This window comes from Camelus bactrianus, chromosome 20 (genome assembly GCF_048773025.1).
Source record: "Camelus bactrianus isolate YW-2024 breed Bactrian camel chromosome 20, ASM4877302v1, whole genome shotgun sequence".
NCBI lineage: Eukaryota > Metazoa > Chordata > Mammalia > Artiodactyla > Camelidae > Camelus > Camelus bactrianus.
This window is the reverse complement of record NC_133558.1, coordinates 4,132,875-4,155,161: the sequence shown is the minus strand read 5'-3', so window position 1 is coordinate 4,155,161 and position 22,287 is coordinate 4,132,875. Positions and strand designations below refer to the sequence as shown.

The window sequence follows — 22,287 nt, the reverse complement described above, 5'->3', positions numbered from 1 at the left end:
CACACAAGGGGGCGGCTGTGCAGGGAGCGAGGCAGGCCCCCCTCACCCTCCCAGGAAGCAGGAATTCCAGTGCAGGAGGAAGTGACTGGGGGTGGTGCTCCCCTGTTGGACTCTGGGGGTCAGATTGCACAAGGCAGCCGGCCTGTGCTCCAGCTCCGAGTTTTTACCAACTCAGCGGAACACACGCCACTTTCTAGCTCGTTCCACAAAGATTTTGTTTGCCTTGAGGGAAAAAAAAAAGTTAATTAATGCAGCAAAAACCCAAGGACTGCCTGCAGGGAGCAAGTCTGCCATCAGCAGAAGTGATCAAATACAGGCTGGACCACCACTCATTGGGGACAAGCCCTGTGGAAGGATGAAATCTCTTCCCTTGGCACCCGCAGGAGACACACAACAAGTTTTGTTTACTGAATGAACCTTGTTTTCACACAGATTACCGGTTAAACGAAATACTGATGTCGTTCTAAGACCATCAGAGCGTCAGGTGACCACCAAGAAACTAAGAAGTTGGAAAGTCAGGTCATGAGAGGAGTTCTGAACATCTTAAGCAGACAGCTGGACCAATTTTGAGAGTCCTAACTTGCTTCTTACCCGGAGTCTCTTCCCACTGAGTCCCATGCTCACAGGTCCGAGATAAGGCATCACCAAAAGCAAACAGAAATTTAAATATGCTCAAGACTTTAGTTGTGTGTCTCATCTGAAAATCCTTTGGAAGCTCAGGCCATCTACAACTTTTCCATGTTCCTCTTGGCCTCAGGAAATCAAAAGGAGGAGGGGAGGGGAGGGGAGGGAAGAAGGGAGCCATTGGTTTGTGGCCAAAGGTAAGCATCTAACTTCCGTTTGTCACTTTCATAGAAGTACTTTTCATGTGTTATCCATGCCAGGTATGTTACATTTTAACCAATGAAAACAGTACAAGTAGAGAAAATGCTGATAAAATTCAAAATCATATAAATATAACTCTCTAAAGGGGAGGGAGCGTACCTTGTTCATAAACCTGGCTTTATCCTGCAATCCAATCTCAGAGAAAGGCACCACTAACCATGGGATACAGAAGCCAGAGACCTTGCCCATCCTCCTCCCCCATCCCCCACCCAGCCTCAAGTCATTCCTCCGCTGCCATCTCTACCAAACCCACCTGGGCTCCCCATCTCTCCTCCTGCCCACTCCAAGCCACCATTAGTTTTCAAAGTTTTGAAAAATCAACCTTTCTCACCCATCTTTCAAACAGAAGGCAAAATATTGCTTCCTTCTAGTCTCTTCTCCACTCTGGGCAGGAGTAATCTTTAAAAATGCAAATTTCATCATGCTGGTCCTTGGCCTAACACCCTGTCAGGCTTCCCAGAGTTCTTAAGGAAAAACTCCAAATACCTTCTAGGGACAAGCAGCAGCTCTAGCCCCACCCACCTCGCCAGGTCACCCTTGCCTGTGTCTTTTGTTCCTCTTGGCACTTCTCTCCAACCTCAGGGCCTCGGTACCAGCTGTCTGCTCTCCAACCCTCTCCTCCTCTTCACTGTGTGTTAGCTCAGGGGCCAGGAGGGTGGGATGCTTTCCTGGGCCTGCCTCCCAGCATCCCTGCCCTGCCCCCACACCGCATGTCCTGGGCTCTTATCGTATGCTGAGCACCGAGCACAGATGGAAACGTGGTCCAGTTCTCTTTCTACATCTCTGAAGCTAGCCACTGTCTCTCCTTCTCATACTAGTACCCTTGAGGCTTATCACAGCCATTGCAGAAATTCACATTTATTAAATAAATAAAAATTCAAAAATAAGGATCTGAAAATGGTTAAACAAAACAAAACACTAGGAGGTTTGCTCAAACTTGGGGGTGCAAAAAAAATAAATACCTGTTTTCCAAAAGGAGACTGACCCCAACTTGATAAACTATTTTAGGAAAAAGGAGTTGTAAAGCTTTACTAAGCTCTTAAACAACAAATGGCTTTCGGACGGAAACATTTTCATGATTTAGATACAAATCTCATTTAGAGACATGCAAGTTAAGCTTCCTTTAAATTATACTTGGTTTACATTTTTAAGTAGAACAGTTTGATCCAGCATAGGTTTAACTAACCAAGTCATGAAAACCTGTTTGAGATATCACTAACCAATTTTATATAATTATCCCTCAAACCAATTAAAAACCCTAAAGTAGAAGAGAAAATGGCTCTTTAAAAAATTTGCTTTTCACACCAGTGAGGAAAACCTACAAGCCTCCTCAGGAAGAAGACGAAGCTGGAATGTTGTATCTGAATGTATCTGCCAGATCTGAGCCTGAACTCCAGTTACCAGGTAAGCACACTAAGGAACACTGCAAAGTAGCAGTGATGCACTTTTAATCAACTGGGGCTTTATCTTGTATAAAAGATGCCAAGACTTTCCAATTTAAAAAGAAAATTTTTTTTGTCTTTTTGGGGGGGGGGTAATTAGGTTTATTTATTTATTTATTATTATTTTTTGATGGAGGTACTGGGGATTGAACCCAGGACCTCATGCATGCTAGGCACGCACTCTACCACTGAGCTATACCTGCCCCCCAAGAATAAAAAAATTCTTTTAATAAAAAAAAAAAGTTTGGAGGGGAAGTTATTTATTTATTTATTTTTAGTGGAGATACTGAGGATTGAACCCAGGACCTCGTGCATGCTAAGCACACGCTCTACCACTTGGGATATACCCTTCCCAAATTTTTAATTCCTTATTCAAAAAGGAAACCCATTTTCACAGCTACAAATGTAAAAGGTACAACAGATTTATTAGCAAAATGCCTCTCTCTCACCCCACCTTTATGGGAGCTCCCCTATTTCTAAAGACATATGCACCTCTTTTAAAAGAAAGTTAGGAAAGGATTTTGAGATGATTTTGTGTATTCAGGATGGGCTTTTATTTTTTTTTTAACAATAAAGTCTCAGCATAAAGGAACTTCCCCCATAATAGTGAAAATGATCCTTTCTGTAAAGATGATCTATAATCCACTTCTATCACGTACCTTCGCAGAGCGCGTGCACGAACACAAATAAAGCAAGGTCTACACCCTGTTGGTTTCTGGTCTGGCATTTTGTTTTAAATTCAAGGAGTAACGGAAAAAAAGAAAGTCAAATTATACACAGACCAACACTCCTATTAACTCATACCACTAATGAAACAAAAATCTAACTAAGCAGAGAAAATGGGCCCACACACTGGAGCTCTGAAATGATTCTGGTCTTTGATCTGCGTGCCCATCTCTCCTATTTAATATAAACTTCAAACCAAGAGCCATGAAAAGTGGTTATAATTAGTAAGGGCCCTGGTGTGACAGCTTTTAGTGCAGTCAGGCATTAACAAAGTTTTTTTGTTTTTCTCTTTAATTTCGAGTAAATTAAGCTGAGCAAACTTTTATTCTAAAATTTCTGTAATTCCAAATGCTTTCCCACCAGTGTGCACTTAGCACCAAATTTCTGCAGGATGGGCCTGCTGAAAAATGTTAGTTTACTTGTTTCCTTCTCTTAATTTGTACTGATATTTAGGGCTTAGCTTCCAAATTATATGTGCTCGTTTCCAAAAATAACCTGCTCCTCTTCAGAAACTCTGGGGGTTTTGTATTTGAAAATGGATCCAACAGTAATTATCAAATAAGCAAGAACTATACCATCCTTGAGCTCGGGACAGAAGATGGAAAAATATGAGCTGAAGTCACTGCCTATTCTCCAGGTGGCGAAAATATGCCAACAGGTAAATTACAGTAGACTGACCAGCCAGATGGGACCAGAGTTATTCCGGATGGAGGACTGAATTCTCCCTGCAAGAGGTGGTATTTGAGGCAGGCCCTGAGAGAGGCGTTAAGAAACGTTGTTTGCAAGGAGAAGGGGATGTGGACAAAACAAGAGTGAATGTGTCACGGAAAAGCAGAAGCAGGAAGAGCTGAAACTAGAAAGGCAGCCTGGGAGCTGCCGATGGAGGTCCTTGTGTGCCAAGTCGAGGAGTTTGGATTTCCTCCTGCAGACAACTGGGAGCCAAGAGATGTTTTTCAGCAGGCAAACCCCACATGCAGCTACAGTGTTGGAGCCGAGCGGGGCACACACTGGACTAGGGAGACGCTGGTGGCAGGAAATTAACTTCGGAGGCGTTTGTGACATGATGGAGGCCTTAGGTCAGGACAGAGGGGCAGATGACACGAGTGCCAGTCTGGACAGGCGTTTCGGGAGGGTCTGGTGTCTACACGTGGCGGCTGAGAGAGACTGGAGTCAGGGACCGGCCTGGAAGGCTGGGCGGATGGTGAGTTTCAGTTCACCTTCGAGAAGTAGGGAGAGGCTTTTATCCCTACAAGTTCCCTCCAAGGTACCTGCAGGTGATTCCCAGCTTGGGGACAGCTGTAAATGGAGACAGGGAGCAGGGAGTGGCCGCTATATAGGTGAGAGGAGAAGGCGGCAAAGCACCCAAACCACGGCTCCTAGAACCAGGCACCGGATAGCAGCATCGGCACAGAGGGACATGAACGGGACAATGACAGTCTGCCCGCGGGTGGGGATGGCAAGGACACCACCTGCAAGTGTTGCACTTTTCTCCTGGGTAAGCGGGAGCCCACACCATTCTGGGGGTTAACTGTCACTCCCCACCACAGGCAGCCCTGCCTCTTCTGGAATTCATCCCCTCTCTTCCTGCCTCCTCCTGGCTCCAGGGCTGTGTCCTCACTCCAGCCTGTGAGGAGGGGGGTGGGGTGGACCAGGACAAGGGTCAGGCGAGTGGCACCTGTGGCTGAAAGGTGGCTCCTGTCACTCACTATCCTAGCCATTTCTGGTCTGAGGAAATTCACTTTAATGTTTGCATACCACATTTTTTTCCTTTAAGTCAACCACCTTTCTGTGTATTTGAAGAACAGTTGTCCCCAAACCACCACTGTCTCTCCCCTCCCCCCTCCACCCCTCCCCATCCCTTCCAGCTAAGGCAGCAGCCTGCCAGCCACGGGTTCCAGAGGAGATGTACAGACACACAGACAGAAGACCCGGCTCCCAAACACTGCCCTATAAAAAGGGTGCAGAGTTACGAAAGGATTTTGCAAAAACCAGAGAAGATAAAATAAGAGAGACTACGAGGACAGGACATGAACTCTCAAGCGAGTAGGGGCGAGTTTAAACACCGAAAAAAAAGAAAAATAGTGGGGGTGGGGGTGGGGTGGGTGGGAAATAATCCACATAACGTAAAACACGAGGGACAACCAGCAGATGACAGCACTAGAGCCAGTTTCCTGAAGAAGTGACTCCGAAACTCTGAGCCACCTACCAGAGCAGCTTCCCAGCGCCAGTGAATCTGGTTTGGTTTAGAAGCAGATGAGTTCTGGAAATTGAATTGACTGTGGGGGTTTTAAAAGCTATGCAATGCCGCTTAAGGCCTTCCCCAACCCCCAGTGTTCAGCGACACCTTGAACTTGCCAACCGCGGCACCTTACAGGCGTGTGAGAAAGACTGACCTGCTCCATGGAGTTCCAGATTTCCACATATCACGCGTGTGATATGGTGGGAGCGCGGCTGCCTGCCCGTGACACAGGCCACGACGCCTGTACCTTTAAAGCAGGCTTTCTCCACCTCCACCTACTGACATTTTGGGCTGGATAACCCTTTGTGGTGGGGCCTTCCGCTGCACTGCGGGATGAGCAGCATCGGCCTTGGCAACTACCCACCAAAGGCCAGGACCGCCCCTCCCCCGAGCGGGGCCATCCAAAGTGTCTTCAGACATTGCCAAAAGCCCCCTGGGGCAGAAACCCGCCAAGCTGAGAACCACTGCTTTAAAGGGGGTGCCCAAAGCTTACCACCTGCCTTTCTCGTAAAATCCATCCCTGAGTGAGCTTCATTAAGAATAACTCGCTAGTCTGTTTTCTCTTGGCACTCGAAGCAAACATAAGCTCTGTCTAAGTACTGGAGTTGGGCACAAGTCTGGAAAGGAAATCCAGAGTGGATACCCACAACGCTTCCTGAGCTCCAAATATACCACTTTCTTCCATATATAGATTGTGACTTTCTGGAACATTTATTTTACCCTTACAATAATCCCATGAGGTAGAAAACTTATTGGGGGAAAAAAAATGTGTGTAATCATGTTCATCAAGAGACACACGGCCAAAGGCTAAAAAGTTGCTTTTTTAATTGCCTTACATCTTCAAATTCAACCACAGAATTATTGTGAAAGGCTCTAGTCTCATTTAAAAAAAACATGCACACATCGATAAACAGGCCCTGTAAATTTAATGCTCAGTCTTCTGAAGCCAAGCACTGACTTTAAGAAGCAGGTGCTGTTCGGAGTTAGGCTGGGGTTGGGAGTTCTGGGTCCCAGGTTTGATTTATTACCAGCCACCGGGTAGGAGTTGGCACAGCTGGAAAATGGGTTAATATATCCACCTACCCCTCACTGTGTTGCTCTGAGGGTAAAATTCAAATCTCTGTTCAGGTCTTCACAAAAGCAGGGTGAAGTTAACTTTGTCCAGACTACGCCCTAATGAAAATGAAATTTTACAAGTAATGAAACCACTACAAGCCTCCAACATTCTTATTAACAACCTTACCCCCCAAGTCTCTGAAAAGCGGGGAGAAAGAGATGGGATACCAGGCTGGCCAGGGGAAAAACAAATAGAGCCATTTCAAAGCTTTATCTGATTACCCCCACTGAGACTTTTCCTCTGCGTCTGGCCGGCTGACAAAGACTCGTGGGGCTTTTGACTGGGCCCTCTCCACCCTGTCAGGACCACCCGCCCTGGCGGGGTCTGAAAGGCCTCAGGTGAATCCCTCAAGAGCAGCCAGTACCCAGTCTGGGGACTTTACAGAGGCTTTCAAATTCTATTAGCACTGCTTGCTTGAATCACACTGAACAAACAGTCTCCACCCTCTCCCACTTCTTTTGTCTAAAGCACCTATTCACAGGCAGCCACCTTTACTGATGGGCAGACTGGCTCACCTGTACCCGAAGTACCATCAGAAACAAGATGCACCAGTAGCTGGAAGGAACAGCTCCCTGCGCCCTCCTCCCTGGCCTCCCTCCCTCCCTCCACCCCACCCCACCCTGCCTCCACCAACCAGACGCCAGCTACACTCGCTTGGCTCCTGTTCACACCAACAGTGAACACCCAGGGAAGGTGACATAGAAACAGAGACCAGCACGGTGGATGACACTGTCCCACAGGGCAGCTAACCGAAAAGGAAAAAGTCCATCACCCTCAGGCCCCATCTTCCTCATTCTGCACTTCAGTCACCATGAAAACACAGCAGATGGTTTTCCTCTCTGTATTCTGCCTTCCATGGGAGTGGGGGAAATTAAAAATAAGTGATGCATTTCAGAAAGCACATCCTATGCCTCCCTCTGGGTTTCATATGGTGCACCTTTTACCTCTGATTTATGGGGAGACCCCCCAGGGTGTGGAAATCAGTCTGACCCCTGCTTTTTGAAGACAGCCATGGCTATTTCTACTCAAAAACCACTTTCTGAGTCTAAAAAGAGAAAGAAAACTCATTTACCCTGCCTTCCTCCCCCTCAAAAGAACCCACCTAATTTCCTAATTATATTTGGATAAAAAATATCACCCAATTTTACCCGTTCAGTTAGAAGATGTAGAAGTAACCTCGAAGCGGGGAAATTTTTGAGTTGCAGTGGGCTTGCTTTTCAACCAAGAGATGATGGTTACCAACCAGGACTTCAGTTAGATTGCAACCCTTTTATCTCATTGAAAAACTGCAAGATTCTTGAAGTGTTGTTTTTGAACACTTGGTTCCAAAGATACTCTATACCTCATGTAATTATTTTTCTAAGGGTATTAAGAACGGGGATGAAATAAACTGAGATGGGGAGGTGAGTGAAAAGGAGGAGCCCTATCAAAACCTAATCTAATCTCAGGAAAGGGGTCAGAAGACTATTGTCCTGTTATCAGGGGAGACTGTATTGCATACTTTCTACTGATAATATACTGTACTTCTATCTTTTGAATGCAAACCTGTTTAATAAAGAGCAAAATAAGACATTACTTTATGAATTATGCAGGTTTTCCAAAATAAACTAAGCAATCTGTTATTCATAAATGAAATAAGATGATGTTACCCGCACATTTCTTAGGGCATGGAGGATTTAACCTGAACACACAGGGAACAGACAAGAAGTCCGCCCAGACAGGCTGCCATCTGACACCAGAGTTGGTCAGAGAGCATGAACTTCAATTAAAAGACACTTACAGTGGGGGGAGGGTATAGCTCAATGGTAGGGTGTGTGCCTAGCATGCACAAGGTCCAGGGTTCAAACCCCAGTATCACCATTTAAAATAAATAAACAAATAAACAAACAAACAAATCTGATTACCTCCCCCCCAACAACAACAAAAAGCCACTTACTTACAAAAGAAAGATCATTTAAATGAGATAACAAAAACAAAACAAACTTAACATCCTTCTTTCCTAGGTCAGAAGACATGGAGAATTCAGAAATTGATTAAATCTACTCAAATAATGTAAAACAGGGGAGAACTCCTTTTCAAAAATGCTTTGGTTAATTTTAGCATCCTTCTGTTTAGCTGCTTAGCAACCCTTATCCTATGACCTTTTAAGCACCACCTACTTTTCAGAAGGATAATGAATAGAAACATCAAAAGGATGCACTTCTGACTAGTACTAGTAAGCGCGTTGAACCAATTTTTGCAGGAGTTAAATTTACATTAATTATGCCATACAAAACCCTAAAAGGGTAGAATTTTTTCTCAACTTCATTAGCCGGGAAATTTCCTTTGCTGAAGGTAAGTAATAAATAATGTTAGCAACTGAGCCTAAGACAGACACCAAAAATTTCCAAGCAGATCTTAGGAAGTGGACCAGCACAGCAGTTCAAAACTGAGGAGTGAAAAATGGAAGCCTCATAATAGCAACTACCTAGGGCCAGGCACAGAGCAGGTAACCAACAACTGTGGATGGGATACAGACTAACTTGGTAGGTTGATGTTCCTCCTTCAGTATTCTGTACCTGTGCTGGATGCAAAGGAGCCCTCAGGGGGCTGCCTGAAGACACCTGAAATAGAAGACCCTTCAATCAAAAGGTCACTTGTGCGATGATGTAAACAGTGAGGCATGGATGCACCACCTGCGGCAGCTGAGTCAGACAGACCCATCTTCGCCATCACATAACAAATGCTTGTCTGATCTAAGGGCTGAAGCTCTGAATTTCTGATGAGAAATAAACTAGTATCTAGGAAAACCCAGACAAGAGGCCATACAAGAGTAAATGTCAGCAACATTTCTTAAGAACATCACATCACCAGCCAATCCTCTTTAAAAACAAAACATCCTAAAATGCAACCCGTGTTAACAGTATTTTTAAGAATGATAGAACAATGTAAGTTCATTAACCACCTAAAATGGAGCACAAGATAAACACATAACTAAATCAAAGGGCTCTCCCTTTCTTTTGTTAAAAGGGGGGGGGGTGGGAAGGAAGGTGTTTTTTCACACTTTTAAAACTTGATAAAAGCCATTCAAATGTTTAATTCATCAGTGTAACCAAAGCTCAAAACACATCAAAGCAGGATCCATCAGCGGGTACCCAGAAGCTCCCTCCAAAGGGCAAAGGTAAAAGAAAAAAGAAAAAAAAAAACACTAAAATCAGTGGCTCACCTTTGCATAAATTAGAATAATTTCGAACTCACTCCTTCAAAAGTTCTGTGTGACTCTTGAAGGAAGCAAAGAACTAAATGTTTAAAAAAAGAAAGAGGAAAGAAAAAAGAAGTTTCAGCCAGGACTTCAGCCTCTAACTCAAGACTTCCGGGTTACATATGTCTTAGAACCATACCTGCCTCCTCGAAAAGCACCAGACCTAGAGGATGCTTTTAAGGGCCATGGGGAGAAAGGAAAAGAAAAAAGAAAAAGAAGAGAAGAGAAGCCAAAAAGCAAAACAAAAACCACTATTTTCTTTGCAGTTCCCTTTTCTCCACGTTCTACACCAATTAAATTTGTCAGAATACACTTGCACGCATGCACACACCACTGCATATCTGAAAGAAAAAGATCTCAAAAATACACAATGCACATTAACAACTCAGCCCTTGCAGAAATCATCTCGTCTCCTCTTCAAGACAGAAATACCTCGCTATTTCCAGCATCCCTATCCACAGGCAAACTTTATTTCCACTGGCTTTTAAATCTAAACTCTAAAACGAGTATGAGGGGGAATTTTTCTGCTGATGAAAACCCTGGAACAGGTTTCTCAGCATACCCCAAAGTTAATTTTTTAATCACCCTTCTCTCTCTCTCTCCACCACCACCTTCTCTCCCCAAAAAGAAGCAGCAAAAACTCCAAAGTGCCCCGAAAGTGTGCTGCTGCTGGCTCTGAAGCCGTGTAGAATTTCGTAATGGAATGTGAACTGCTCGTCCGGATCTGGGCTCACGTTCTATCTTCTAACCAGTAAGGAGCGAGGGAGGGCAAATCTGCTGAGCAAGGAGAAATACTTTCCTCCTCTTTTATAACCCATCACGGATGCACCGCGGACGCTGGACGCGAGCTGCACGCGGCGCCTGTCAACCAGCCCGCCCGCCGGCCGGTCCCCGCGCCCCTAGGTCCTCGGGGCCCGCCGCCCCCTCCTCTGCCGGCCCCTCAGCCCGCCCCGCACGAAAAGTGGGCTCCCAGGGAGAAGTGGGCTCGGCCGCCGCGTCCCGCACTCACGCGCCTCCCGGGCCCCTCGAGCGGCGGGGAGCGGGTCCCCCCATCCTCGACGCGACCCCTCCGCCCGGTCCAGAAAACACGCCGCTTCCAGGGAGGGGGGCCGGCGACGGGAAGGACCTCCCTTGCTCCTTAGCAACCATTAAGGTCGCAGTTTCCTAAGAGACCGCGAGCGGGGAGGGGGCGCGGGGGGCCGGGCCGCGGCGCGGGGGGGGGCGCACTGAGTCCTCAGCCCCTCGACGCCGGCCCTCCCCCCACCCCGCCCTTGCTCGGCGCTGCGGGCCGGGATGGGAGGAGGCAGGGAAGCCCCACAACTAGCGAAAAATTGGTCCAGCGGGCGGCGGACAAAAGTTTCCGAGCGCGCTCCACAGCTGGGCGGCGAAGCGGGCTCCGGCGGCCGGCCCCGCCTCGGATGCTCCCGGCCTCCTTCCTGTGCTCGTGACGGCGCCGAGCGCCGAGGTTCTCCCCCCCCACCCCCCCGCGATGCAGGCTCCGCTCCACACCGATGGCTCCCACGAAAACACGTACACACCGCCAACGGAAGGGCAGGGGAACAATACGCGCGGACACAGCCCCCGCCCCGGCCCCTCTCGCCCGGTCACCCGCGGGCGGTGGTCGGCGTGACCACCAGCCACGAGCTGGGAACGGCAAGGGCGCAGGGCTGCCCGCGGCCCCCTCCCGGCCGGCGCCGTCCGCCGGGGAGGATCAAAGTCCGCAGAGCAGGGCGCGGCGGATGCTCCCACCGCGCGGCCCCAGCTAGCACCCCCAAGCCAGCACCCCAGGCGGGCACCCCGAGCCGGCACCCCCGGATACCTTACGGTAGCGGGCGGGCGCCGTCATCTCCGCGCTCCTCGGCCCGAGAGGGACTCGAAAGTATGTAGGAGAAAAGTTTCCCCTCCCACATGGGGGGGAGGATGTCGGGGGAGAGAGGGCGGAAGATGGAGAGCAGCGCTGGGAAGATGTTTCTGGCCGGCGGTGCGCGCACCATCCGAGTCCCGGTGGTGCTGGTTAAAAATAAATTCCGCGGCGGGCGCGGCGGCGCGGGTCGGGCCGGATTCCTGCGCTCGGACGGCTAATATGGATGCGCATCAGGTCCTGGCGGTGGGGCGCTGCAGCGGCCGCGGCGGCTCGCGCTGGGAGCTGGTTGGCAGAGCCGGCAGCTCGGGAAGGGGAAAAGGAGCGGAGGAAGGGGAGGAGGAGGAGGAGGAGGGGGAGGAGGAGGAGGAGCGGCCCGGCGCGCAGCCGGAGGGGAGAGGGCTGCCCAGCTCATCCCGGGCCGGCCCCACCGCCCCGAGCGCACGTAGCGCGGCGTGGGGCGCTCGGGTCCTCGACTCCGGGAAACGCTGAGTTTAAAAAGTACAACGCGCTCTGCAGACTTCACCCTCCCCATCCCCAAAAGTTCTTTAAAAGGTCGCTCCCGCTCAGCCCGACATCTCGCTGCCACCCAAGGACAGCGAGCCGGAACCCCGGGCGCGTACTTACAGCCCGGCAGGGCGCTTGGCTCCCAGGCATGATGCAGTGGGGACCGGTGGGCTTCGGGGAGAGAACGAGGAGAGATGCAAACTTGTTCCGGAAAAGGAATCAAAATGGCGTTTCTGGATGTGCAAAGTTCATCAACTCCGCAGTCACTTCCCCTCCTCCTCTTCTCCCACAGGGAGGGAGGTGGGCGAGGAGCTGGCGACCCCAGCGCCCCAGCCGTCGTCCCGGCCCCCGCCTCGGCCCCCCGCCCCGCTTCCTCGCCCGCACGCTCGGAGACTCGCTCTCCCCCTCTCACCCTGATAAGTAGACACATCACGTGTTGCTCCTGCGAGTCTCCTGGGGACGTGTTACTGAGCGGCGGCGGCGGCGGCGGCGCTTGGGCTGGGGGGTGGAGGGGACCGCGGTACCCGCCGGTCCCCACTGCAGCCCCCGCCCCGATTTTAGCGGGGTGACCGCAGTTTTCCATCCTGGGATGGATGGAGGCGCAGTCCCCCACCCCACCCCCACTGCAGCCTCAGGTTTGCCCCACGCCCTCCGCAGGCGCCCCGGGCCAGGGGAGGGCCGGGCCGCCCCAGGGGAAGGGTCTCGGCGGCGGCAGCTGAGCGCGATCCCGACCAGCCCACCGATCGCCGGCTGGCCACCCTCTTGGACCACCGCGCCCCCTCCCCTCCAGCCCCTCACTACTGGTGACTCCCCGCCTCCGGCTTTCCATCACTTCACTCCGTGGTTTGTTTCACTATTTTAACGGAGGAGGGGGAGAGGGAGCGATGCCCTGGAGGCGCGAGAGGGGCGCCTCGGAGCCCGGGAGGGGGTGCCGTGGTGGTGGTGGTGGGGGTCCCTGGCGCGGAACCGCCCCCCTTGGTCTCGGAGGCAGATGGGAGGGTGAACCCCACCCGCGCGGTTCCCTTTCCACGCGGTCCTCGCTCCGCATCCAGGTGGGACGAGTAGATGATGGGGCAGGAGATTTAGGAACTGGCGCTTCACCCCGCCCCCAACTTTCGGCTGTTTCTTTCGCTGGGGCACGTCCTTCTCGCTCTGGGGCTGCCGCCCCGGGACCGTGTTCTCGGTCCAGCAAATTCAACGCTGATTCGGCTTTTGTCACCTTCCCTTCCCTGCACTCCACAACTGATGCTTAAGCGGGGGCTGCGCTGCCGCCGAGGGGGCACCACTGTGTCCCCACCCCACGATGGCACGGCTGATGCTGTGTCATCTACGTCGCCCTCCGAGGCATCAGGGAAGCCACATGCAATATCTCTTTCTCTCAGAGGGCTCCTGTTTCAACTCTGAAAAGCAGGGGCCCTCCTCCGAGCAGCTCTCCGTCCCCACGGCCCCAGCCACCACGCTGCGCCCTGGCTGCAGCGTCCCAAGTTATCACGGGAGCCCAGAGAAACCAGGCCTGGGCTGTGCTTCCTCCATAAAGCAGCTGACATGGTTCCAAGTGTTAATACTTTCCCTACCGAGCTTCTGAAAGGGGTCTGTTGTCAGCCTTTGGAAACATCTTTGAACAGATAAGGGTGATTGTGGTTGTGGAAAACAAACACCACACACTCCCCAAGCTCTAAAGATGACTGTGTCTCTTAACTAGCTGCAGAGAATACTGCAGAATTACCCATTTGAGACTTGTTAAGCAAGATGATGTTATACGTACAGAAAGCTGGCTACTAGCTACTTACTATGACCTTTGACCCTGTTCCACACCAGCTCCTCTGAATATACTTGCACACCATAGAAGGTTGTCAGCCCAATCACAGGCCTTTAATTTGCGGCCTTCAGCGGAGCTCTGGCTTTCAGGGCTGCAGCTAGAAGTGTCTGCCGAGGGATGGACTAAATGGATGGGTTCCGGCCAAGACAGAACTCTCTAGAACCAAGCAAAAGCAGTTGGACCATTACCTCTGACTTGAGATAATCAGTTGCCCAAGAGGGAACTGATTCAGCTGGCAGTTTCTCTGACGTCCAGAGTCACCAAAATTAAGTTTTCAGAACCTGTTATGTTTCCCAGGGTCTACTGTTTACTGAGGAAAACTCAACCCAGAGAAACTTTAGCAGTTGCATTTTTCTAAGTCTATCCCCTACCCCCACCTCAGGTCCCCATTCAGGAATTTTTTTTTCCTGGTCTCCCCATTCATGAATGTGGTAGATTTTGAGTAGGAACCATATGAAATTTGGAATTTTGCTTGTAATCTAGCTTATTCTGTAAAATACATCGAAATCAGCAAAGCTACAAGAACTTTCATGACAAATCACCTTTATAATGTCACCTAGATAATACTGGCAACTAAAAAGAGAGAAAACAGTTTACAAGTAACTTTTAAAAGTTGAATTCTAATGATACTGAGCACTGTGTTCATCTTTTCTAGCTAATTCACAAACTTGGAAGCCAAACAGCCCGTCCAAAGGTCTGTTTGTTCATATGTATAAATATCACTGATCGGACAAATATTTATTGAACATCCAATAAGTAAAAAGATTTATGCTATCAAAACCACAATGAGATGCCACTTCACATCCACTAAGGTAGCTGTAATTAAAAAGACAGATAATAACAAGTGTTGTCAGGGAAGTGGAAATGGAACCCTTACACACTGTTGGTGGAAATGTAAAAAGCTTCAGCCACTTTTAAAAACAGCTTGGCAGTTCCTCAAAATGTTAAGCATAGAGTTGCCATCTGGCCCAGCCATTCCACTCCTAGGTACATACACAAGAAAGGAAAACATGTCCACACAAGAACCTGTACAAGAAAGTTCACAGCAGCATTATTCATGAGAGCTAGAAAGGAGAAATAACCCGAGTACCCACCAACGGATGGGTGGACAGGCAGAATGTGGTACATCCATACACGGAATATTATTCAGCCACAAAAAGGAATGAAATATGCACTACCACATGGATCAATTTTGAAAACATGCTAAATGAAATAAGCCAGACTCAAAAGGACAAATATCATTCTGATTCTGTTTATATGAAGTGTCCAGAATAGGTAAATCTACAGAGACAGAAAGTAAGTTCATGGGTTACCTAGGGCTGAAAGTTTAGAGGGAAATAGGGATTGACTGCTAATGTGTATGGCATTTCCTTCTGGGGTGATTAAAAAAATGTTCTAAAATTGATTGTGATAATGAACTCTGCATGTACTAAAACCATTGAACTATATGCCTAAAATGGGTGAACTGCATTGTATGTAAGTTATATCTCAATAAAGCTTATACACACACACACACACATGAAATTGTGCTTTGAAATTCTCTTATAGGTTCTATAGTGGAGAAGTGATTAAAAAATAGATAATTTGTAATCCATGCCTTAGAAGAGTTTATAATTTAATCTCTGCATCCACATGAAGTAATCATGAAATGCTATTCAACATATAATAAGAACCATTAAATGGTACAAAATTCAGAGGTTCAGAGAAAAGAGATCACTTCAAATAAGAGTAATTGGGGAGACCGTCTCAGAAGAGAAAGTGATGGGTTTGCGCCACGGAGGATGGCTTGAAGTTTCGCAGATGGAAGTTGGGATTAGAAACAGCAGATGTGGGGGGAGGGTACAGTTCAGTGGTAGAGGGCCTTCTTAGCATGCACAAGGTCCTGGTTCAATCCCCAGTACTTCTATTAAAAAGAAAAGAAAAGTAAAGGAAGAGCAGATGCAAAGGCCTGGTTGCAGCAAGTTATGGGCCCTGTTCAGAGACTGGTAAGGGGTCCAGTGTGGCTGGAACGTAACACATACAGAATAGCAGGTGATGAGACCAAAAGGTCCACAGGCTGAGGCGATACCACAAAGAACTCAGAACGCCATCCACAGACAACCTCAGGAACCAGGCCTGAACTAGAGTGGAGTGGAAGGAATGCAGAACAGACCATCAGGAGCCACTTCAGAAGAATGGACAGAGAAGCTGCTGGTGGACCGGGAAGCAGGGGTGGGGAGGAGTGAGGGCCGAAGCGGTGCCGGGGTCCTAGCCCGGGGATGGAGTGAATGAAGGACAACTCCGAAAGTCAGAGGTAGGAGCCCACTGGAGGTGGAAGGTGGCAGAATGAGGTGACACTGAGCTGGAGGGAGAAACCATGGAAACCATAAAGCTGTGCCGTAGAAGAGAATCAAGGAGAAAAAGGAGGTGGACGTCGGAGAAGGCCCCTAGGAGGAGGTGACACAATCCACGGAATCTCACGAGATGTGTAGGTGTCCCCCCCATCCCCAGCGAGAGGAGGGGCGGGGCGCCCTGGACAGGGAGCAGTGAGTAGTGAGCACGAGGGCACAGAGGAGTAAAACAAAGTCAGTTTCCTGAACTGCAAACACCTCGCTGTGTGGCTGGAGCCGAGGGAGGAGGGCCGGCAGCCAGAGGTGGAGCTGCAGAAATGGCCCGGGAGCCAGGCGGCCGGGAGCTCCAGGCACACCTTGCAGCTGACGTGAACTTTATCCAGCGCTGAAGCCCTGAAGGGGCTGAGGAGGAGGTAGGTACAGCCTCCCTCGAGGGACCCTGGAGAAGGGTCTGGAAGACTTGGGACAGGAAGGCTAGTTAGGAATTCACAGAAGAGCCCGCCTGAGAAAGAACAGGGATCCAGTCAGCCGCTGGCTGTAGAGGCGGAGAAGAATGCTTTGGTTTGCGACATCATTAGGATGCACATGCAATAGGATTTGACCAACTTGACATGGGAGAAGGGAAAAAAATCCCTCGGGAGCACTGACCATGGGTGTGGCATCAGAAGGGACACCACTCTGGCATCAGTAGGGTGACAGGTGACAGTGTAGGGGTTAAAGTAAAAAGAAGGGGACAAAATTTAAATAACTAAATAAATAACCACCCCCCAAAAAAAGATGTAGAGGAAAAAAGAAAGAAAAACAAAGAGAAGGGGACAGAGGTGGGAGTGAGAGGTGGGAGACATTAAAGAAGATGCAATCCACTGGGCCGGGTCGGGCCGGTTGTCGTGTGAAAAGGGGGACATGAAGAGGGCCGCCTCCCTGGTTTCAGTTTGGGAACCTGGGTGGGTGGTGGGTCCAGGTATCCGGGGGGAGTCGCGGGTGGGGTGCAGAGGATGAGAGGAGGCTGGACCCGGGAGAAAGGCCTGGAGAGACATGTAAGGGACAGAGAGGATGTGCAGTAAAAGGCTGGAGGCTGAACCCAGGAAACACCTGCAATTAGGTGGAGGCAGAGGAGGGAGGGACAAGGGTTCTTTAGCCTCTAAAGAAGCAGAACAGCCAAGGAGGCGGGGCCCGCCCAGGAGAAAGGGGGCCAGTGGTGCTAACATACAGAGAAATCAAGGCAAGTAGCTGAGAAGGGGGTGAGTGAGATCTGAGAAAGTAAACTGCTCTGAGAGTGGAAGGCGGAGGCCAGAAAGCCAGGGGTTAAGGAGTGACTGGAAGGAGAGGAAGTGAAGGCCTGAAGGCCGGGCTCCGTGAGGAGGTAGGTGATAAAAGGGAGGGAGAGAAAGGAAACGGGGCAAGAGCGACCCAAGAGAAGCTGACACACTGAGCCCCTACTGCGCGCCGGGCACTGCTCTCAGGGCCTCGCGAATGGTCCTGCTCCGCCCGCTCCGCCCTCCAACCTGGCAGGAGCCGTTATCACCCCCAGCCTCCAACGGATGAAACCGAGGCAGGGTCCCAAGGTCCCCCAGGCTGGCTGGACTGGCTGGGACCTGGCAGGGCTGAGCTGCACCCCAGAACCCACTGCTGTTGTCAGTCAATGGAGAATTAGTTTGCTAATAACAAAATGCCTACTTGATTGTCTTGACTAATGTGAATAAAATGCTCCTGAATGGAGTTTGGCAGAAGGGCCATTGTTGTCTGTGCAGTCGTTTAACAAGGATCTAATTGGAAATAGAAGCCAGCGTACAGCTTTAAGCAGGGCCAATTGGGTTTATAACCATCCCTCCTTCACATAAACCTCAGATACAAACCCCTTTCTGTCCTCCACAGACATTTATGTCAACAGGAAAGGAATGGAGACCCAGATAGGGGGACAATACAGATCTATGAAACAGAACACAGCTTTTGAAGGAAAGTAACTGTGTGTGTGTGTGTGTGTGTGTGTGTGTGTGTGTGTGTGTCTGTCTGTCTGTCTGTCTGTCTGTCTGCCTGGCTGCCTGGCTGTGTGTCTGTCTGTGGCAGAGGAGAGCTGGTAGAGAGATCAGCCTTGGGGAAAAGGAGGGCTAAGCCACAGTCCATGACAGGACGGAAGGAGAAAAGAACAGTAGAAACAAACAGAACTATCAGCGGGAAAAAGGCGCGTTCCCATGGGACGGCTTTGAACGCGGAAATGCAGCCGCACCACAGGCGGGGGGAGCGGCACGCGGCTGGGGCTTCAGGAGAGAGGAAATCAGGACGAGGTGGGAGAGATGTTCAGCTCTGCTGTGGCGTCGATGCCACGGGGCCACGGGGGGAGGAGACGTGTGGTCAGGATTACTGACGGGTGGACGCTGAGATGAGTAAAACTCACGGCCAGGGGGGTGAGGCTGTGAGAACTGGGAGGTGCCGAGGGCCCTGAAGATGGGACGAAAAGCTGGTTCAAGGAAGAGGAGGGTGAGGCAGGGGGTGAGGAAGAAGGTGGCCTGAGGGCGGGAAGCAAGGGATGGAGTCCTCGAGAGACAGAGGAGCAAACGACTCTTGGGAGATGGAGAGAGAGCCTATTCATGGGGCTGAGGAGATGGAGAAAATAGTGAAGAAAGAACAGGACATGAGTCCTTGACATGGAGGGTCCTGTCACCGAAAACAAAGAAGGGCCTTGAGAGGAAAAATGTGACACTGGTCACTTAGGCTGCTGTGAAGGGGGTGCGTCCTGGAGACCTGGAGAGGGCGGGGTGCAGGTGAGAACCGGCAGGTGTTACCAGGTGACACCAAGGTCAGCGTGGGTGTCATGGGCTAACCTGTGTCCCCCCCCAACGTGTATGTTGAGGTCCCAGCCCCTGGTTCCTCAGAGCGTGACTGTATTTGGAGGTACGGCCTTCACAGAGGTCATTAGGGAAAATGAGGTCATGGGGGTTTGCCCTGATCCAGTCGGACTGGCGTCCTTACTAGAAGAGGAGATCGGGACACAGGCACACACAGAGGGATGCCCGTGTGAGGACACAGGGAGAAGGTGGCATCTACCAGCCAAGGAGAGAGGCCTCAGGAGGAACCAACCCTGCCAGCACCTCCGTCTTGGACTCCCAGCCTCCAGAGCTGTGAAAAAACCCACTTCTGCCGTTGAAGCCCCAAGTTGGCCTGAGCTGACGAGCTGAGGGGCAGGAGAGGACGGGAGCCTGGTGGGGCAGGAGAGCAGAAAACACGGCCCGGACTCCACGGCCTCCCCGCGACCTGGGAGAACCAGCCTTCTTGAGACAAGGCTTCTGAAGGAAGTGATCTAAGGACAAACGATGCTTACATCAAGCTGTGGGAGGAGGGGCAGTGCTGCGGAGAAGCCAGAGAATTGGGGTTTCTCAGAACAGGGGTTCGCACGGCCTCAGTGGATGGGACGTCTTGCAAGCAGGGGCCTGTCCTGACTGGCACTTCCTTGCCCGGGCAGCGAGCAGAGGACTGGCGCAGGGCAGCGTCTGGATGGACATGTTCTGCAAGGTATGCGGAGGCGGGCTAGGCATGAAGGAGGTCTGGGCATGGGCTGGAAACGGGGGGACAGAGGGGAAACTGCTGGAGGAAGAGCTGCCTGGGAGTGGCAGGTACACCAGCAGGCTGAGGGGCATGGGGCGAGATGTCCTTCCCGATGTCCCAGTCCGCTTAGTGCAGCAGCCCGTTCAACTCTCCCTCTCCAACAAGCAGTGCAGAGCACAGGATGCACTGCCTTTACACAACTTCCGTGACCCCAGTACATTATTACTTTAGCTGCCCAGATACCTTGAGGAATGCATTATTTCTGGTGTTTGATGGTTTTCCCTTTAAAGGTTAACCACCTGGAGCAAATTTTTTTTCTAAACCATATTATGCTCTGCCTCATTTTCTCCCCTTTCTAAAAATTCAGGGTTAAAATATGAATAAAATATTATCATAAACTTCAAATATGTTATTGGATTGTCAAGTAAAGATAACTTTTTTGTTGTTGTTGGTTGATTGGGGCTTGTGAAACAAGTCAAAGGGTGTCTTTTTTTTTTTTTTTTGAGTAAAATTAGATTTATTTAGAGAGATACATAGTACATAGGGTGGAGGCCATTTCAGAAGGCAAGAGAAAGGTCATGAGGCGTTGGGGTTGGGTGTGCAGGTTAAAGTAAAAGTACACACACCCTCCACAGACAGAGTGCTGGCTGTCTGAAGATGAGGGAGGCGGCTGTGTCTTCTTTTTTTTGTAATGGAGGTGCTGGGGATTGAACCCAGGACCTCGTGCATGCCAAGCACATGCTTTACCACTGAGCTATGCTCCACCCCCACGAAGGTAACTTTTTATAAACAAGTAGGCCACAAGATGGTTACATCTTCAAGAAACTATCCATCTAAACAGGTAAGCATAGCTATACACATGCACAGGTACACAGCAAACCCTAGGACTCCACGGTAAATTCCAGTTTGATTTTTTTGTTTGCTTTTAGTCATTTTTCCTCCCTATCTGGCTGTGTCTTGTCACGTCTTTCTGAAGTCAGTGTGCCTGCCAGCAGCAACCTCCTCTTCCCCTCCTAATTGATCATTTCTAATCTACAGCGGTTAGGAAGCTGGATAACCAAGGTTGTTAGCAATGTGTCGTAAGTAAGCGTGAGGACCAGCATCTCCTTTTGCTGCCCAGAAGCCAAAAGTTGCTGGTTGGGTTTGAGATTGATGAGCTGTTAGCATGCTTCTAAATTATTAAATTGTTTCAAAGATATCAGAATATCAGGGAGGGTTAAATAACTCTTCTAAGGCAGCCTTTTCTCCATGACAACAGTTTATTGCTTATAGAATTTTTAAATGATTTAACTTCACCTCTTCACAGAAAGGACCAGTCATCTCTCCTTCTGCCTTCAGACGAGATGGCAGATATTAGAAAACACTGCTCTGCTCTCACTGGATGAAGGTTCTTTCTTTCCCTAACAGACTTGTACATATAGTTCAACATTTGTCTCTGTGGAAGATAGCACTCTTTCGTCATGAACCAGAATATAAATAAGTGAAATAAATACTTCTTCAATAAGTAGTACGTATGTGCACCTTTGTGGGTTCAATTGAGAACGTCCAGAAGCAAAGTCAAATTTCTGCAGGTCCCGTTAAGTAGACCCCCACATGGTACTTGTCAGTGGAGCCCCTGGCAGTGCTGTAAGTATTTACAATAACTCTGGCCATTGGTCCTCTTGCTTACGGACGCGGTCCCCATGTTCCCGGGTCAAAGGATCAGACCAAATTCTCAACTGTAAAAAGTGCTCAAGAAGTTGCAGTAGGATGGTGGGTATATCTCAGTAGTAGAGCACATGCTTAGCATGCACGAGGTCCTGGGTTCAATCCTCAGTACCTCCCTTAAAAAAAAAAGTTGCAATAAATCACACAACTAGATTGCCATGAAAGATACTGACCACTATAAACACTGAAAACAGCAACGTGTCTATCCTAGTGGACAGAAAACTCTCTCTTTCCCTCAGAAAGAAAGTCGTACCTAGGGCTTGGGTACTCCTATAAGGCAATGGACTTAGCAATTTCATACAGTTTATCATACGCACACTTCAGGGAAGTGAGGGAGTGCAGGCTCAAAAAATAAGAACTTTTAGAGTATACAGGCTGACTGTATGTTACTTCTTCACGTTACTAAAGAAACTTGACATCCATTTACTCATTCATTCAACCTCCTCAATCAGGCAGGCACTGATGGAGTTCACACTCTATACACAACAGTGAACAAAGCCCACGAGATCTCTGCCCTAGTGGGTCTTACAGGCTAAATAAAGAGTTGTCATATGTCAAACAAAATGTCATGAAAACCATAAACATGACACTACAAGTTGCCTCCTCAGCAGGACCTCTTACAGTAAAGCCAGTGTGTGCCTCTGTTACAGGCTGAGTTGTGTCCCCCCCAAATTCATATGTTGAAGTCCCCACCCCCTGTACCTTAGAATGGAGATGACTTTTTCAGAAGAATTAAGGTAGAATGCAGTCATGAGGGTGGGCACTTGTCAGTGGACTGGCCCTACTCCAATAGGACCACAGTCCTTATAAGAGGAGGAGATGAGGACACAGACACACACAGAGGACCATGTGACGATGCAGGGTAAAGGT

At 49.5% G+C, this 22,287-nt stretch overlaps 1 protein-coding gene and 1 non-coding gene across 7 annotated transcripts in view; both read right to left on the bottom strand.

The window, feature by feature from the left end:
* RREB1 (ras responsive element binding protein 1) overlaps positions 1–22,287 on the bottom strand; it is a 163,895-nt gene that overhangs the window by 110,329 nt on the left and 31,279 nt on the right. The window contains exon 1 of one of the 6 annotated variants that reach the window (XM_074348054.1): positions 12,139–12,421. The exons of 1 other annotated variant lie outside the window; for it this stretch is intronic. The gene's annotated coding sequence lies outside the window, so the exon portion shown is untranslated. Of the gene's footprint in view, positions 1–11,469; positions 12,029–12,138; positions 12,422–22,287 lie in introns of those variants that run through there. 4 more of the 6 variants (XM_074348059.1, XM_074348052.1, XM_074348057.1 and 1 more) reach the window with 4 other exon arrangements.
* Positions 20,403–20,479, bottom strand: TRNAA-GGC (transfer RNA alanine (anticodon GGC)). The gene has a single exon. It is a non-coding gene; the product is annotated as a tRNA-Ala (tRNA).